This window comes from Mercenaria mercenaria, unplaced genomic scaffold, assembly GCF_021730395.1.
Source record: "Mercenaria mercenaria strain notata unplaced genomic scaffold, MADL_Memer_1 contig_3139, whole genome shotgun sequence".
Lineage (NCBI taxonomy): Eukaryota > Metazoa > Mollusca > Bivalvia > Venerida > Veneridae > Mercenaria > Mercenaria mercenaria.
In genome coordinates, this window is record NW_026461252.1 from 31,831 (window position 1) to 51,903 (window position 20,073).

General features: G+C 33.9%; 1 long non-coding RNA gene across 1 annotated transcript; it reads right to left on the reverse strand.

Annotated features, from left to right (window-relative positions):
- Window positions 1-15,758: 15,758 nt before the first annotated feature.
- On the reverse strand, window positions 15,759-19,020 carry LOC128552776 (uncharacterized). The gene is made up of 2 exons (XR_008369162.1): window positions 18,291-19,020; window positions 15,759-15,839 (listed from the first exon to the last, which is right to left on the reverse strand). It is a non-coding gene; the product is annotated as an uncharacterized LOC128552776 (long non-coding RNA).
- Between the last annotated feature and the right edge of the window lie 1,053 nt (window positions 19,021-20,073).

Sequence of the window (20,073 nt, forward strand, 5' to 3'; positions counted from 1 at the left end):
CACGTGCAAGTAGTTATTATTTACGTCATCAAGTTTCCTAGATCTAGTACATTTTCTAGTAGGGGGTTCCTGTCTATACTGTTTGATGAAAACTTTTATTATTTATTCGTATATTTAGCGCACATTCAACTACCACTCCTTATATTTTTATATCTATATGATGATTGTTCGCAGAAATATTATCTTTTTACTGCAATTAAGCCGTACGTCTTTTCTATTGCTGTTTGAGGTGTCGGAACTGTTTGAAATACTTTTGCGCCCCTTTGTTAGATTTTTTTTTTAACTATCTCAAACACTGTTGATTTTGTTTAAAGTACCCGTATATAAGGCAGTGTTTACTGTTTGACGGCACTCCGCAGCCAGTAAAATCTTGGGCATAGCCTTCTGTAGAAATTCGTTTCAGCACTATAAATCCATTATAAAATACCTTAGTACTTATTTGGTAATAATACGTTATATTTAACATAATTATTTTAAAGCATTAACAGAAATACTTCGTCAACTCTTATGGTTTAGCTTTCTGAATCTCGTTTGGTAATTTTTTCTGAAACTGCATTTAATAATACATCACGCTATCTGGATGATGTACTTAATATGGATAATCCGTTTTTTGATCAGTTAGCGAAAAATATATATCCCAGGGAGCTGCAGTTAAATAAAACGTACAACTCGGATAATACTACTTCATTTCTAGATTTACATCTCTCTATTTACGAAAATTTCATGCATACCAAAATTTATGACAAGAGGGATGATTTTAATTTCAGTATTGTAAATTTCCCCCATTTGATGGAGATGTACCCCAGGCTACATCGTATGGGGTATATATTTCTCAGTTAATTCGGTTTGCAAGAGCGTGTAGTCATGTTGAAGATTTCAATGAACGTAACTTATTTATTACAAATAAGCTTCTTCAGCAGGGCTACCGTTATTATAAATTACGTAAATACTTTTCTAAATTTTAGTATCGTAATTCAGATTTGGTTTTAAAATACAATAGCAATTTAAAATCACTTCTGCGGGAAGGTATATCAAAACCCGCTTTTTATGGGGATGTGGTTTACAAACTTCGTAAGATTTTGGGTCATGGCAATTTTCCATTTGTATTTAGTAAAGTAATTAAACGTTTTATGAAAAGAGGTTATGACCCAACTGTTTTGAGACACACCGCATGTTTGGTGTTCAACCCTTTTACAGTTGGACGCTACGCTTTCCTCTTTGATTGTGTCTGACGGATCAGGTGGAGGACTCTATGATTAATAGTTCTTAAATCCCACCAGGACTGAGCTATTTTGATTTCCGTCTTCTTGCCTGTTTCGTCGGACCCTTAAGGGTGTTTTCCTTGTTGCTCTGTCTTCTGCAAAGGCATTGAGTACATGCGTTTTAGGTTCTTAAGGATTGCATTTTTATATTACATTTACAAGGGCATCTTTGTGTTTTACATAACATACCTTCTGTTGCCTTTACGTATGTTAGGGTTTCACCTGGCGGGGATTACTTTTATTTACACTGTCTTGTGACTTTGGAACATGGTGGGGGTAAGAGTGAGGTTAGGTGCACCATAAACCGGTTTAAACTCCCCAGTGGTGTTTTTGCAACTGACCGTTCCAAGGCGGTGCCCCACTGTGTTCCTTTGTTTGTTCGTTTTGTCCTTTTGTGTGTCATTTTGTGTGTTGTGTGCGAGGGTTGTTCGTGTGTGCCTTTGGGGAGGCTGCGTGTTTTGAACGTGGCTTTCTCTGTTGGATATTCTTCCTTGTTTTTTTTCTGCAATTTCTCTTATTTTTACCGTAGATAAAATACCAGTGATTTATAAGATTCTTAATTCTTGTATTTAGTAAACCACCGACACCTCACGTGATATTTGAATAATGCTATTGTTGCTTTGAATAGTTGTTTGTTGCCGACATTATTACATTTCGGTATTTTACTAGATCTAGTCAAGTATCTTACCATTAATAAATTTCATAAACCGTTAGAGCTCTTACTTATTTTTTTTGATTGAGTTTAGCCCTTATATTTATTTCACCCATTGCTGCGGAGTCATTTGTGGTATTCTGTGTCCGTCCGTGAGTCCGTTTTTCATTTGACACTCTGTCAAAGTTTTGGCCAGTTTTAGCGTTGTCCGTCTGTCTGACTGTCTGATATTCGACAGATAGTCTGCCTGACTGTCTGATTTAGTAGAACCACATATCCGTCGCTACGAGCGTTACCAGCTCGCAACAATATCCCAAGCAGCGCAATAACTGCTTTCCTAAGTTAAAACAATTCAATATAGATATAAATAGGTATCTTTTCTAAAATTACATAAACAAGTATTTACAGAAGTATCACTGTGATTGTATATCTTACCTTGTTTACCATTACACCTCTTAGGGACTCCCCTAGCAGAAATTGCATATTAACTGATTTTGAGTACAGTTTGATTAATTTGTTATATACCCGCTAATTGAAATTATGCAGTGTATTGTTTTTAGCATTACAATGTCTTTGGTCTGAAAATTTCTTAACTGTACACGCGAAATCAGATAACAAATTAGAGCATACGGCTTTGGTTTTTGAAGATATAACATTTATTTCAGAGAATGAAAAGAGTGATATCTGCGCTCTAAATGATATATCTTTAAGCTGATTACCATACATTTGTTATAAAACCGGGTAACAGAGCAAAGAATAGTATTTTTGGAGTTAAAGAAACTTTTAAAACTAAAAAAAACGATGACGGCAACAGCTACAGTTACTTCGTCAGTCGCTCATATTATCTCAGAAGTTATCGACTTAAAACAGATGTCAGTCAAATAAGGAGTTTCTCTCGGAATAAGAATTTTTTCTTGCACAAATGCAAGGTTCAACAAGTCAACACTGCGCCAATTTATAAACATGTGATATGTTTTGGAGACTGATTAATAAAATGTGCAATCGGATATGGAAACACCTTTTCATTTCTGATGAGGCTATGTCTTACTTAGATAGAGCATAGACGGTAAGCTATATTAAAAAGGGGGTCCTCCGTGGCCGAGTGGTTAATGTCGCTGACTTCAAATCACTTGCCCCTCATCGATGTGGATTCGAGCCTCACTCGGTGTTGAATTCTTCATGTGAGGGAGCCATCCAGCTGGCTTACGGAAGGTCGGTGGTTCTACCCAGGTGCCCGCTCGTGATAAATGATGCTGGAAAGTCGCCATCTGACCTATCATGTATCGGTTAGACGTTAAATCCAACCAAAAAAATATATATTAGAAAAGGTGTTAATGGTCATTAGAAGCATGTTGCATTTATAACAGTGACACAGGTACTAAACAGTGCCTGCGATACCGCATGTGCCGATGAGGAATGAAGGCACTTCGCTTCCGGTACCGTAGGTACTTCTCCGATGTTTACAAATCAAGCGAGATTGGTGGGTGATTTTATTCGTTCTTGTCATTTTGTTGCTGCATGGAGCATTTTTTATAAAGATCGGGGAATCTTGCGGGATGTAAATGTATTTTGTGTACATATCCGTTCTAAATTTTGTGACTAATGATCAGTTTCTTAGAAAAGCAAGGACAAATAAGTTCGGAATGAAACCTGAATTTTTTTCACATCTCTGACTGTTTAGACTCATTTCATTTCGCTGATCCAAACCACATCCTCTCTGCCGTCGTAAATCATATTTATAATTGACATGTGATCTGACAAATTGTAAAATGTGCCCAGAAAATTCCGAATTTGAACGTTATGCCAATTTTGGAAAAGTGCCGCAGGAATTTCGACGATGTCGCAGCCCCTTCGAGATGCCACACATATGGGAAAATTAGACCCATCGTGAAAAAACACCAAAAAAGCCGATAATACGTTTGGCCAGGTAAATCGGCTGTCGAGACTGTTCGCTAGTTTTCGGCCTACTCCGTATTTCAGGCCGATGTCTAACCCTTCTTCGCCAATGTACCGTTACATTAATACTTTTGATCATATGGATTTAGGGATATTGTTAAGTCTAATTTACAGTGCTTGCAAAGATAGATTAGAAAATAGAAACCTAAATGGTAGTTGGTTGTTTAATCAGAATACCATTCATAACGGTATTCTCAACAAACACATTATTATAACCAAACAATGACTTTCCAAAAGTAATTTCTACTTTCTTACAATCAGATGGAAACTAGCTTTTATAATTCTTTGATGTTCATGATTATGAAATAAAGATTTTAAGAAGTTTTTTATGTAATCAAATAACTGCACATTTATTATTATGTCGTGAACGGTGTCCAACTAGCTTAGAATCTTGTGCTAGCTCGAAGATCGAAATTCAACTTCATAACTTATCGAATTTTGATCCTAAGCTACACGTCAAAATTTCAAAATATCTTTTAATTTCGGGCCAGCTCAATGATCGAAATTTATAATAATTGTTCCAAAAGCCAAATTTCGATCTCGTATTGAATGAACAGCCTGTTCCACGATTGATATTGAAATGAAAAAGTCAAATATCGAGCAAGCAATTAGTGTCGAGCCATCTCAAAAACTATACTTCAAATTTTGAAAAGCTGAATTTCAGTATAATACTGACACTGCGATCTGCTCAATATTCAAAGATTAAAAATCGTGCAAGATCGGATATATCGAAATTCAAGTTTTTAAGCCCCCGGCATCTACTGATGCGGGAGGCATATAGTGATTGTCCTGTCCGTCCGTTCGTTCGTACGAGGTTAACCAAATCGGACCGTTTCGTCTAGTATCAATACCCCTTACTAGAATGACTTGATACTAATGCAGATGTAACCTGTGATCATTTCTCATCTTCAGACATCACCTGACCTCAGTTTGACCTTGACATTGAACTTGACCTCGTTTTGGACTTAGGTTGCTTTGTATCGACATGGATGTTACCGAGGGCATCAAGCGTTTATTGAACACAGCTCCTTGTTAAAAATCTAAATAGATTATTCCAGGTATTATATTTCAAGCCTGCTCGAATATTCAAAGCAATCGAATTTAAAACTGGTATTGAATGTGAAACTATCTTTTAAACAGTCAGCTTCCTGGAAAAAAAACAGTACTGGTGTCATATGAGAAGTCATGGTCGTGACCCCTTTGGTGCTCGAACCCACGACCCCTGGGTTGAGCGGCCGACACATTATACACTGGACGACCGCTCCCCACAAAATATATGAATTTCGGTCATCCTGCTTGATCTAATTTCAATTCTGCCTCGAAATTCGACGAATTCTTTTTATTTTAATTTCGATTTCCGAGTCTGTGCGAAATTCAATGTAAGCGATATTCAACATCATCCTTTCAAAATCTGAATTTTGATTTTCTACTTCAAACTTGTCCAAAATATGCCGCCTTAAATTTCAACGTTTCTTTTTTAAATTTTGAACTTCGATCCTCAAGCTGTTTGAAATTGACTATTGGCTGTAAACAAATCATAATTATTATGGAGCGTCCACTAATTTATAAATCCGTACATGTGTGCTGTTAAGCGGGTGAGAAGAAATCAGTCTTTACCGTTAAGGAGCTTAAATTCCGTAAGAATTGACGGAAACATACGAGAATGTTCGAGTCTTTCCGATAAGGAAAAAAAACCTATACTCATCTGCAAAATGCTTAAATGCTTCTTCACCTAGAAAACTGAAATTAGTATGAAACAATAGCTAAATAAATATAGATTATTAAGTCGTTTGTAAAGGTCTTTAAGCGCACATAAGAATCTATTTATTCTTTGTTAAACAGAAGAAATTTCAGCAAATTATCCATATTTTACTATGTTTCTAATTGTAGATAGACACACATAAAATATACGCAAAAAAGACCATTATCTTTTAAATTCATTTTAAAAATAAAATATTCATAAGAAAGACAATGCATTGAATATTATCTCATCGTTTGCAAAGCTAAAATACCTATAATACTTTTTCCATGAATTAAAAAACGTAAAGGGCTCCTTCTTTGCGCTATATAAAATATTTTCACTAGTGTGAAAACTCGATGGGTCTAATTTTCCATATGGGCACTTCTAAAAGTATCGGGGCATAAATTTGTCCCAAAACTAACCAAATCTCCAAATAACTCGCATTTGTACGATTATATATTATATTCACAAACTTTTCCAATACATGTGATTAATTATCAGATCAAATAGTTTTGCAATCGATTTAACTTCAAACTCTTTAGTACATGCTTCGTTTTGATCAGTTTAAACAAACTGTATTTTCCCGAATACATAAAACTTTTTAAAGCCTTCTCAGGCTGAAATTGGTTTGTTATAAATCTATATATTGATAACAAAATGGTTTTCTTTTGTTCTTTTTTTTCGTATTTTTCCCCTTTCTTTGCGGAAACAATCGATTATTAGTATGAGCGAACAAATCTTCTTTCTTAATCTTTTTCCAGGCTGTGCCACTGAAAAGCAGTTTTTTTCCTTGAGGGTTGCTCTTTAAGAACATCCTACAAGACATAGCTTATTACATAATAAGCTGGCACTATTAAGAGACCAGACAGATAGAAAAGTTACAATACACAGGATATCAATATCTTTGCTCATTGATCTTATGCACAAAGTACACGCCCGTTTAGCTCAGTATGGCGATTGAAGATCTACGGAGGTCGCAAGTTCGATCCCCGGGTCTCCATGACGATTTGGTTGATTGCCCGCCGTTACATAGCTGAAATACTGTTAAAAACGGCGTTCAACAAAAAACAAACAACTTCACACAGCTCTTACCCTTATTTATTGGTTTCCCGGGCAATAGGACGTCCAAAGTCATTCAACAAGTGTTTTATATGACATAACAACAGAAATTAAATTTCATTTTCTTATTTTTTTAATTATAAAACATCTTTAATAAACAAGAGTTGAATATGGTTCAATCATATACAAAGACTATGGTTTCAATATGTGTACCTGCACACCTAATGTAGGTAGTAACAAGGTTAGCTTTGCGTAAAAGCTAGTCAGCGGCCCGTTTATTATGCTGTTTTTCAATATGAAACTGAAATTCATGTGAAATACATTTAATGGTATACCATCGACCACCTACACAGAAAAGGAAACAATTTTCATTTTAGAAAAGTCTCTTTTCGCTTATTTATTGCAAAATATGATTCTCAGCTTGCCAATGGTATGCAACTGTCCGCACAAAAAGCAAGGTAAAACATCCTCTATTGAATTAGAAACACGTCGAGAAGGGCCGGAATAAGTTTCAGTTGAAATATTGTCACCAGAATAATTTCAACTTGCTCTCTTCACATAAATCTGTATGTTTAAAACTTCAGATTGAGGTTTAAACTCCTTATTTTTAAAAGAACAAGTGATTTATCAGAATGTGAATTACGACACCCGAATTCGTGACGTTATATTCAGTTTCAAATAAAAGATGTTGTTTCACGTTAATATTAATTTGAATTTTATCAACATTCTTTCTAAATAATGGGAGGGCACTATGTTTTTGATGTTCTGCGGATGAAAGAGTAAACAAGTGAATGAAGTATTGCCATGCAATACAAAGTCCCCTACTGGAAGGCATCTAATATTCTCTAGTGCAGTATAATATAATGAACTGGTATCTGTCAATGATGTATAAATAATATTGTACTATATATAAAATATGTTATAACAACACACTTGGATTAAAATGTGCATATATAAAAACCCACAGTTGTTTTCATATTGAACATATTGAATTTTTTTTTTGGCAGATTATAAAAAAGTGATCATATAAGTTATTTATAGTAACAACAAAGGGAAATTAATCCTAAAAAAAATCTATATAACAAAAGTCCACAAGAAACTCTTTACCAGGTAGAGATAGGTCAAAATACACCTAACAATTGGATGTAACATGTATGTTGTACCACAGAAAATTGGTCTCGATTTTTCTTTACGGCCAGTAATAAAAAATTTACAATATAATCTTTTTATAGTAACAACAAAGGGACGTAATTCTAAAGACAAAGGTGCCTCATGGTGTTGAACATTTGATCCAAGTTACATCAAAATCGCTCCATGCATGAAGAAAAAATGCTCCGGACAGTCATTCTTGAATCTGACCTTTGACCTCTAAATATGACATTGACCTTAAACCTGGGGACCTGGTTCTTGCGCATAACAGTCCGACTTATGTTGGTGAACATTTGTGCTAAGTTACATCAAAATCCCTCCATGCATGAAGAAGAAATGCTCCAGACAGTCATTCTTGTGCCTGACATTTGATCTCTAAATGTGACCTTGACATTAGACCTTGGGCCCGGGTTTTGCGCATGACATGTTGTCTCATCTAGGGAAATATTTGTGCCAACTGATATTTAAATCCTGTTTTGCATGACAAAGCTATACACCGGACAGGAAAAAAAATCCTATTGATCTTTGATCTCCAAGTGTGACCTTGACCTTTAAGCTAGACACATCGTCTTATCATGGGAAACATTTATGCCAAGTAATATTGTAATCTCTTGATGGATGACAGAGTTCTGGATCGGACAGGAAAAACCTTATTGACTTTTGACCTCCAATTGTGACCTTGAACTTTGAGCTACGGGTCCGGGTTTTGCAAATGACACATTGTCTCATCATGGGAAACATTTGTGCCAAGTAATATTAAAATCTCTTCATGGATGGCAAAGTTATGGACCGGACAGGAAAAAAAGTCTGTTGATCTTTTACCCCCAATCGTCGTCTCATCATGAGGAAAACTTGTACCAAGTGATATTAAAATCCCTTAATTAATGTCAGAGTTATGGACCGGACACGAAACAGACCCTGTTCATGCTATGTTACTTTTTGACTGTTAAATATGACCTTGACCTTTGAGCTAGGGGTCTAAAAGTTGTGCATGACACATCGTCTTATTATGAGGTAATTTGTGCCAAGTAATATTAAAATCAGTTCATGGATGGGATAGTTATTGACCGGACAGGAAAAAAGCCCTGTTGACCGTTGACCTCCAATTGTGACCTTGACCTTTGAGCTAGGGATCCGGGTTTGCGTATGACACGTTATCTCATCATGGGGAACATTTGTGCCAAGTAATATTAAAATCCCTTCATGGATGACAGAGTTATGGACCGGACACGAAATTGCGGACGGACAGACGGACGGAATGACGGAAAAGCGCATTCCTATAGTCCCCGAAACTGGTTTTCAAACCGTAGGGGACTAATAAACTCCTGTGCATATCAATGCTTTCCAATCCAACTATTAATTAGATATTAAAAGTACTACGTCAGACATTTTTATAATCAGGAACATATGTAAGTTAAGAAACAAAATAAATGTCAGAAATCAATTCTGTACAACATGTCCGATAGTTTGACCTATACATACACCTGTTATACAGTATTGATTTGTGACAAATCACTTTATGCATTGTGTTTGTTCCAGATAGCTCAAGAATGATATTTGTTGATTGTTAGTGAAGTTTTAGGTGGGCACTAGCAACTTTTACCATGCATCACCAAACATTTTCAAAATAAAAATGTTCCCATTATACAACTCTTTTAAACTATATATTAATTATAATGATTTCAGCGTTGATATAGAAACCGTTAACATTTTGGAAATGAGAACCATACAGATGATAATCCATCATATCTTGCTCAGTTTTGGTCATAAAACAATAAAAATGGCATCAAAACGAAGCAGGGACATTTGCCTTTTATTAGTAGTATTTTACATTAATAAATTTATTTGCATATTCATGAATATTTATGAGACTGATTACATTTTGTTAGTAAATAACAAATTTAAGTTTCAAATCAATTTAAATGAAATAGATAGTTTCAATCTTGATGGCAAAATAATTACTCCAAACAAGGAATATTTTGCTATTTTGTATAAAATGAACCAGTACCACATCCTCGTCTCAGGAAACAAGATATCACTAAAATATCTTGAATAAGATATTAAGATAATGTTTTGTGAATAAATTGACGAATGTATGAAAATAATAGTGTAAACACTTAAACGAAGGAGGAATCAGTATGTTACATACTTTGCACATGTTGCGTTACCATCTGAATACCCTTGTTTTACTGCATCGAATATTTAGAAAATATTATAGAAACATAACAAATACGTATCAGTCATCTTATACTCTAAGAATACAGTATGCGTCCTTTAATGTCAGACAGTGAAATTGCTTCCGTAACACACTACCACTATCACTGAAATTTTACAAATATATATAAGAAGAATTTCAAGCCACAATTATCTAGGTGACCATGCTTATTTATTTAAACTGTAAGAGATATGTTTCTTCTGTTAACTCAGATATTGTCCAAAATATAAAACACATTCTATCTAACTATTATTGTATAACACAACAATAAATACTATCAGTCTGTTCAGTCATATGATCATAAAGCTTATATATGCAATCATTGCTGTTTCTACGAAAAGTGTTTTTGTTGTTGTTGTTTTTTTTTAATTCCAAAATAGCAGCGATATCAGGAAATATAAGAAGACAACCCGAAACACAGATTTATGGATCATAGGGTCTTGAGTCAGGTATCCGGGCAAAGTCTGTGTTTTCCATGACGACTCATCCTCTGTTTAGTACTAAGCATTTACTAGCGGAGAAATACCGGTACAGAATACAGAATACTGATTAGGTTAACTGCAAATAAATTATTTTGCGAATTGCTGTTACAAAGCGGGGCTAAATACAAAGTAACTAACAAAAGAAAATGTACAGGTATTTTACCAGGTTATCAAATCTGTGAAATTTTAGTGATAGTGATCCAAGCTATAAGAAATATGTTACCTTGATAGATATGAAATGAAGAAGAATATTGTAGTCATTTTGAAACATATAAATGCGTCACAGAAAGTACTACATATTTATTTCAATATTTCAAATCGTACCGAAAATTACAACATTGTACTAAGAAGTGGAATATACTGGCACGTTATGATAAACACCAAGAGACAGAATCTGTGTATTAATCGTAATAAATATATTTTGAATATCAATTAAATCAAGTATCAAAGACTGTGAAGAGGGCATGTACTCTCTTTGTCAAAAACCCACATTGTAGCAAGAAACTTTAGAGCATCTGCAATAAAATTATTAAATTGCTTTAGAATCAATTGTTATCAAATGTCATACATACATGTAAGAAGTAAAGTGATTTTTTAAAAGACTATGATTATTTTGCCAATTACGTTCCATTTTCTAAATGTTAGGTTATAAAACCATATATAATCCAAAACACTAGATAAGAGAGCAAGTATGCTATATTATGTCAAACTAAAGTGAACATATTGTAAGTCACATCTTAATCAAGACGTTGCAGAATGTGATTAATGTCACACTGGTGCCTCAAAGTGTGTACAGTCCATAATTTTCAGAAATTTCGTTAAGATTTTAGATATAGGTTTTAAACAAGTTATTAGTTAATTCAGTTTTACTATAATAGAATTCCACTTAAGCCAACACTTGGAGGGCGTTAGAACGGTTGCACACTTAATTGCCCCTTACGGACAGGCTCAATCCAACCAACCGAGTCTGCTATCAGTTTGCTTAATCTCGTTCTATGCTTCCAAAGGATCATAATAAGTTTTATTAACTAGCACAACAAATGTCACAACAAGTGTTCTATCGCGGCTGTAAAAGGTCTCCCCGTACTCGGATTAAGTGTTGTTAGATTTTCTGGTTCTTTAGGATCATGGAGTCCATTTAATTTTACTATGATAATATTCCGCTTACTATATAAGCCGGTGCTTGGGTGCATGAGGGGTGTTGCAAACTTCATTACCTCTCAATAATAGATTCAATCAAACCAAGTCTGCTATTTATTTGCTTGATTGCTCTCTATACTTCCAAAGATTTTTCATAAAAATTTCATAACCATTTCTATGGTAAAATGTTTTCAGCAACCCTCTGTGTCGTTCCGCAGGCACTCAGTATGTTCCTGGAAGTTTTGAATGGTATTTAGTATTTGTGTTTTTAATGTTTAAGTATGATTCATGTAATTCTTAAGTATCTTATTAGATTTAGATTATATTATTTTGGTACTATTCTAGATTATTTGAGTATTTGACACACAATGTCTTAGTACAGAAATGTAATGGTATTTGGGATATTTCTAAATGTTACAAAATGATAAGTTTCTTCATTTTACATCCATCAAGTTGAAATGTTCTTTTTTCTAATATCTTTTTCTACCACTTAAAATTGTTCACATTCTTGACAGCCTTTTACAAATTCATCAGTTTAAATCTAAAATTATTTAAAATATCTGTATAATTCCTTTTGTTTGTTAGTTTTTGTTTAGCACTGCTTTTCAACAGAATATATAGAGATAGACCCTAAAATTTTCAATGATAGTAATACATTAAATAAAGTCTAGAAATTGATTTCCAAGTCCTTGAAATAACCAAAAATGATTTCACAAATGTGAAGTTTATGATAGTTTTGTTAGTATCAATAACAGAAGTTTTAATTTTTAATTTAAAGGTGTGATCCACAAAGATTGACAACTCTTGCCTTGGGCTAATACTTATAAACAGAGTTTACTTCCCTTGCAATGACACAATTGAGTGGAAAATGAAAGCTGTTTTACACACAATATCATACTTGTTTTGCACAACACAAACATTTAGGATTTATTTATTTGTGTTTGATTTACCCCTCAAAACATGGTTCCTATGATTCTGTCAACTTACATATGGTAAAAAATTAACTTTTAACAAGCGAATAATAAAATGAAATACCAGTAAGTAATTAACAGTGCAGATAATACAGTTTTGCTTGTATCAAAATGTCACAATAGAAACACTTTTGTAATACAGAACACCTGGTAGGATTAGTAAAGGTGCAATTATATTTAATCTCTATTTCCTATGCCTAGAATATATTATTTTATTAATGAGCGCATAAATGCCTTACCATTACGCATGCCTTCTGAAATTTAAAAACAAAATGTTTTATTTCTAACGTAAATGACTGCATAGATACACTTTAGGATCACATAAAACAGGGATAAATATAAATACAAAAATAAAAGAACAACATATAATTAAGAAACTGAAGTACATGTAGTATACTAAATTGATTGTTCAAAATGAAAAAGGAGCATTGAATGTGTAATGTTTCGAATAATTTCTTGGTTGACAAAAGTAAAGAAATCAAAGCACTGAAAGAACTGATGTGGACAGTGATTGACAGCTTCTGGTAATGGGCATGAACAGTTAGCTTAAGTCTGGTGATTCTCTGGCAAAAAGTTCTATTGTCTATGTGATATTGACCTTTGACTTACTCAAAATCAATAGGGGTCATTTGCTGGTCATGACAAATCTCCCGATCTCATGATTCTAGGGCCAAGCGTTCTCCAGTTATCATCCGGAAACTGATTTGTCTATAGATCGACCGACATCCATCATCAAACATTAATATTTACAATATACTCCTCCTGTATTCCTATTCCCCCAATGCATAGGCGTAATAGGCAAGAAGTCAATAGAGGATAGGAGCGAAAGACAAAGAGACACTAATGATTGGCTGCAATAGAGATCTTCTACTTGGCATGTCCAATCACCCTATGAAGTTTCAAAATTCTGGGTCAAGAGGTTCTCAAGTAAACCGTTTTCCATGTTCAGGCTCCTGTGACCTTGATCTTTGATCAAGTGAACCCAAAATCAACAGGGGTCATCTACTCTGCATGTCCAATCATCCTATTAAGTTTCAATATTCTGGGTCAAGTGATTCTCAAGTTATTGATCCAGAAAGAGTTTTTCCATCTTCATGCCTACCTGACCTTTCCCTTAAGTCAAGTGACCCTGAAACATTAAGGGTCATTGACTTTGTAATTCCTCTCATCGTGTTTGAAGGTTCTGCGTCAAATGATTCTAGAGTGGTTGGTTGGAAACTGTTTTCAAAGTTCTGGTTCCTGTGACCATAACTTTTGATCAAGTGATTTAAAAATCAATAGGGGTCATCTACTCTACATGTCCAATCATCCTATGAAGTTTCAACATTCTGGGTCAAGTGGTTCACAAGTTACTCATCAGAAACGGGTTTCCATGTTCAGGCCCCTGTGCCATTGACAGGTGGTTATTTTTTTTGCAAATGAGATCTCATCTTGGTAAAAGCAGGCTAGGAATATATTATACATAGATTACATAGATAAAAGACACAGAATAGTTCCTAAACTAAAAGCAAACAAACATATTTACAATGAAATTAGATGTTCCATTCAATTTTAAAACAACCAAACCAACTACTACTGTCTCCAGTATCAGCACACATCATGAAACCCGATGCTAGGGGGCGTAAGAGGGGTTGCACATTACATTACCTCTCATGAAAGGGCTCAATCAAACCGAGTCTGCTATTATTCTTCTTGGTTGCATTCTATGCTTCCGGAGGATCTTTATACAAATTTATTGTTTACAATGCAAATATTGGAATTTGACATTTTTCTAACTTAGTTTGAATTGTCTCAGATGATTTCATTGCAGTCTTCCGAATCCCGCTATTGTATAATTATCCGAGAAGAAATCGTACGCCAGTACGTGAATATTTGTGGACGAAAACACCGAAAATCTACGGGCTATTAAAAGGCAAACTTGTTAAAAAATAATGTTTCTTTTGAATTAATTAGGGTATAAATACCCTATTATATATACTATTATATTATATTTCAATCACAAACACCAGCTGGAATGTAATATTAAATGCAATTGAAGTACATACGTTCGTATTTTCGGGAAACAGGTACGAATTGTTCGCCCCCTCCGTTACGGCTGCAATTATTTTCCTTAGTCGTGCAAATGAAAACCATTTATGTAAATATTATGAAAGGATCGTATCTTTCTCCATGAGAAATAAGTTAGATGGCATCTGTTCTGTTGATTTCATGCAATACATCTTTCCATAAACCCATTTCTATGCTACAAAGTTCGACGGATACACGGGTGCGTGATATCCGAACTAGAACACACGCCTTGCTAAGTTAGATGTTTTCTGATCAAAATAACTGATCAAAACAAGCTCTTTGGTGCTGTTATAATAATAAAATTTCGATTAACTTTTCTAGCAGGAACTGAGTTTTAATTTGAAACGTTTACAAATAGGCCACTTGGTTTTTATACCGATTATAGATCTACGCGGATGGTGCTGAAGTTCACATACGATTTTTACAGGTCATATATAGTTTATTTTGGTCACGTGATGAAGAATTGTTGATCATGTGATCAAAGCAAGCATGCTCATTTTCATACACGTTGTTTTTGTTATAAAGTATAGATTACGGCAAATATGTACTTAAGCAAAGCATTTTTTGATAAAGTTGAATCTCAGAAGCTTTCTGAAAGTTAAACAGACTTGAATTACGTAAAATTTATTGAGGACATTGAACTACTTGTTCTTCGGTTTCGGATAAGCTTTTTGACCGTAAATTTTTGGTATGGTAAATCTGTGGTCACGCTTCGCTGCCCACAAAAATGTTAGAATTAACACCTTCGGCCTTCGTGATTAGATTCCTACGCATCTGAACTCAAAACCGTGTTTTATTTGCCAACACAGTACGAAAAACTGAAATCTATTTCCCAAATAAATTCTGGGAAAAGATCCTTTAAGATCATAGAGCACAACCAAGAAAAATAATAGCAGACTCGGTTTGACTGGGTTTGTTCATGAGAGGCAAGGTGCAACAGACCTAAATTTAATATTATCCATTCTCCCAAAAGCACAGGAAAATATAACAACAAAAACCTTTCTTTTCCATTCAAAATTATAGGAGACCCAGACATCTACATTAAAAAACTGAAAACTACGAGGTGCCGTTAAAAATGTTTATTTCCGATGTTTATATTCATGCCATTTGAAAAGCGCTAGCCAATTATTTCACCGGAAGTCCCACTGAAATCAGAATAAAATCTAAATGATAATGATAAGGTCCAGATTTATTTTCTCTTCTAAAGATATTTAGAGAGAACTTACAATAGACAGATATACAAAATCTAAAGTAACTTGGTGATTTTAAAAGAAATGTAAAATGAAAAGCAAAACAAGGTACTGGTTGGGAACCATTTTCCGGACACATTTTCATATTTCGGCTCCATTATTCCCTAAAAAATATTTGACCTAAATGAAGCCCATACTGCACAAACTTAAGCTCCTTCCGCATCCGATGTTGTAATCAGCATCGCGTTGTGACGTAAAATATGGGTTATATGGGGCCTTAAATGGGGTCACTAAAAGAAGTTATTTTCCCCGTGAGATAAACCAGTAGCCAGACAAATATTTTGACGGTGTTCCGCTGTTAATTTGATATCGAAATAAGTAATTACACTATTTTTACACATTTCTTTATCATTCATCTCTTCAAAAATGCACATGAAACACAACCCGACGTTCAATAGCAGCTACGAAAGCAAACTGAGGTTGACTATAAAAAACTCGAATTTCGTCTAACACGAATTCTTGATAATTCCAATAGATATAGAATAAAATTATTGCAAAAATCGACATATCTGAATTTTATGTAACTATTACCGTGAAATTAAAAGTAGCACATGTTGTCAGCAGACAATCAATATGTAGTTTAATTATTTCTTCTCCACTTGATACCTCGGCAATTGTGAACTACTGCGCATGCGCAACGCTATCTTCGTGCCCCGTTAAGACAGAAAGTTGTTTTGTAAACAGAGGTGAGTTATCATCATGAAACCTAACATTATACAGCCTTGTAATATAGTGGTTTGTTGTAGACATGCTGAACAAACATCTAAATGATCCAGATGAAACAGTTACGTGAATAACAACGAAATAAAGCGGACATTACATGTGTCCGGGAACTGGTCCTGTCCGGAAACTGGTTCCCAACCAGTCTATATTTAACTGTATTTTATACTGATATCGTTTAATAAATGTATACTTCTGTTAGGAACATAATTTTTTTAAAATTCCTCCAGTGACAACCTAACACATATTAAACACACTCACTGAAGTGAACACGGATAAGGCTATAAATGTATATATCATAAATATATATGCTTTTAAAACTATACTGAAAAGAGATTGAAAGGCTAATAGCTGTATTATACCTGTATTATTGGAATGATTTTCATGAAGTTTATTTTGGGGATAAACAAATCACTAGGATGTGATGTGTCTTAAAATAAACAAATTTATAGACATAACAAACATATGTCAGCCATATTATTAAAAATGGCATTATGAGCCTTTAAAGTAAATGAACTGAATAAATACGGCTCTACGATTAAATGCCGCCCCCTGTTCAACGTTCATTACATTATTTAGATTAAAGATCTCAGTCAGTTGTGTGCAAAGATTTTGAAGTAGGTAGTAGCAGTAGCAGCGGTAGCAAAACGTGAAATTGGCAGTAGCAGAAGAAAAAGTGACAGTAGCAAGAACGTGAAACGGGCATTAGCAGTAGAAAAGTCGTGAAATTAGGTTCTACATTTGTATTTGCTACTGCTACTGCTGTTTCTGCCACTGCAAATTTCATGATTTTTCTACTGCTCCTGCTACTGATACTGTTTATTCTTCTTCTGTTATTACTGCCACTGCTACTGGCAATATCACTTTTTTGCCACTGCTATTGACAATATCACTTTTTTTGCTACTACTACTGACATTTTCACGTATTTGCTTATTCTACTGATTCAACTGCTACTGCCATTTTCACTTTTTCTTATTTTTACTGCTCTCTGCAAATGATCACTGCTACTGCTAACTTCTTAATACACATATATATTGTATACTCGAAATAATAAATATACCAGCTTCCTACGTATGAATTTTCGAAAATGAAAATAAATCTAAACCATTTGCTTGTCTAAAAACAAGTGTCGTTATTTATTTTTTCATCCCGAAGAAATCCGACCCTAGCTTTTTAATATTTTAAAACTTAACTTCGAATGATTAAAAGGGCAAGCGGAAAACAGAACAGGCTTACATTAGATAAACAGTTACATGTATACTTTAAATATATTTGTGGATATCCATCAGATATTACAACATCAAACTTATACAGTAAATGAAACAAATTATAATCCTTTTGAATACTGTTTTTATACTTTAAGAATGACACATGATCATTCTTTTGAGTGGAAATTCAAATTATTTTTAATGTATCTTTACAATAAAAACGGATTATATGACATACATAATACAGTCTAAGTATTCTTATCACAAAGTTGCATAGTATTACAATATATATTAAGGACAATACTCATGCATCTGCTATGAAAAATTGCCATGTATATCGAAAGTTCTTTTGACATTTCTGTTAATGGTATATAAAAGTCAAATATGTACAATGAATTCATAGTACGAATACCATACCTTATCTTACAAACCGGAACGCATTTCCACGAACAGGGGGCGTCCCCCCAGTGGTAATTAAACCCTTTAAAGAACACAACGCAATCTTCATAGTCAAATCTATCTGGTTGACCTCGTTGCCAGTCAGTGAATACCGGAGTTGAATTACTGTAATTCCACTGCCATTGTCCTTCTACATGTTCGTCAGTTAAACCATTCCAATTGCAATGATCTAAATAAATGCCACTGCTAAAATGTTTTATTGATACTATGAAATTAAAATGAGTCTCTTCATTTATATTCCCATCGCACTCATTTGCAACCTATCAATATTAACCTAAGGCTACGTTTTCAAACAATAAAATCAGTGCAAAACTGAAACACTTTAATCCCGCGATAGCAAGATTCTAACATAAAACTGCGTTAAAATAAGGGCCATTTTGACTGCGACAACGGCTTCTTTGTTTTAATGGATTTACTATAGGTGGGGGGCCAATAAGGTCTACCATGCATCCCACCCCCCTTCCACCCCAATACTTTTTTTCATAGGTACCAAATTGTTCGGCAGGACCAACCCTTTCGAAATAAAAAATGTTCCCATGAAAAAACTCTTTTGAACTATATAAGATTTCACTGTTTCCATGGCAACCGTTCATTTTTGGAAAATACGCCCATATAGAGGATAATCAGTCATATCTTGTTCAGTTTTGGTGATAAAACAATAAAAATGGGGTCAAAATGGAGCTAATGCATTGGCCTTTGAATAGCAACATTTTTCTGTTAATTAACTACTTTGCATATTCATGAATATTAATGAGAATGTTACAAAATGACAAACTTTTATTAGAAAATAATATTTTTAAGTTTTAAATCAATTTAAATGTACCAAACAATTTTGATCTGTTCTGAAAGTCTCTCAGTGTTTTCTTAAATAGTATTTTATAACACTGATAGTAACTTTTTTACTCCAAAATAGGTATGTTTAGCTAATTTGCATAAAATTAATCATAACATCAACCAACATCTCTGGAAACAAGATACCACTAAAATTTAATAAAATGATATAATTAAATGTTATCAATGAAATAACAATTATGTGAGCTATATTGTTTGGAAATGAAGTTTGAACACCTTTTTGAAGGAGGAATCAGTGCGTAACATACTTTACACATGTTACGTTACCATTTCAGTAACCTTGTTCTGTTACATAAATTATTTAGAAAATATAGATCAGACAGTTTTGATTTGGTCTTTATGTCTCTCAGTGATTTCTAGAATAGTATTTTATTACTGTGAAGGTAAATATTTTTTCTACATTAGGTATTTTAGCGAATTTGCATAAATTAATCTATGCTGAAACAGACATCTCTGAAAACAGGATATAACTAAAACTGAACATGACGAACTAAACTGTGATCAATAAACTTGTGTTATTTGAGCTAAATCACATGAAAATATAATGTAAATACTTATTTGAAGGAGGAATCTGTTTGTAACATACTTTACTCATGTTATGTTACCATTCCAGTAATCTTGTTTTATTGTATCATTATTTTCTCAGAAAATAGTAGAGGAATATTTAGTTATCAAGTTATTAAATACTTTTACAAAATAGTACAGCTCCATACTTCCCAAGCAATGAGATTTTTCCATAACGGCGCTTTAAGATACGTTACCACTGTATTTTGCTGTATTTAGAAATATGTAGAAAGAAATCTGAAACATTGTTTTCAATATTATGATATCATGGATTTGTTAAAACTTTAAAGTATTAATTCAAAAATTCTTTCTTCACTTTTGTCAA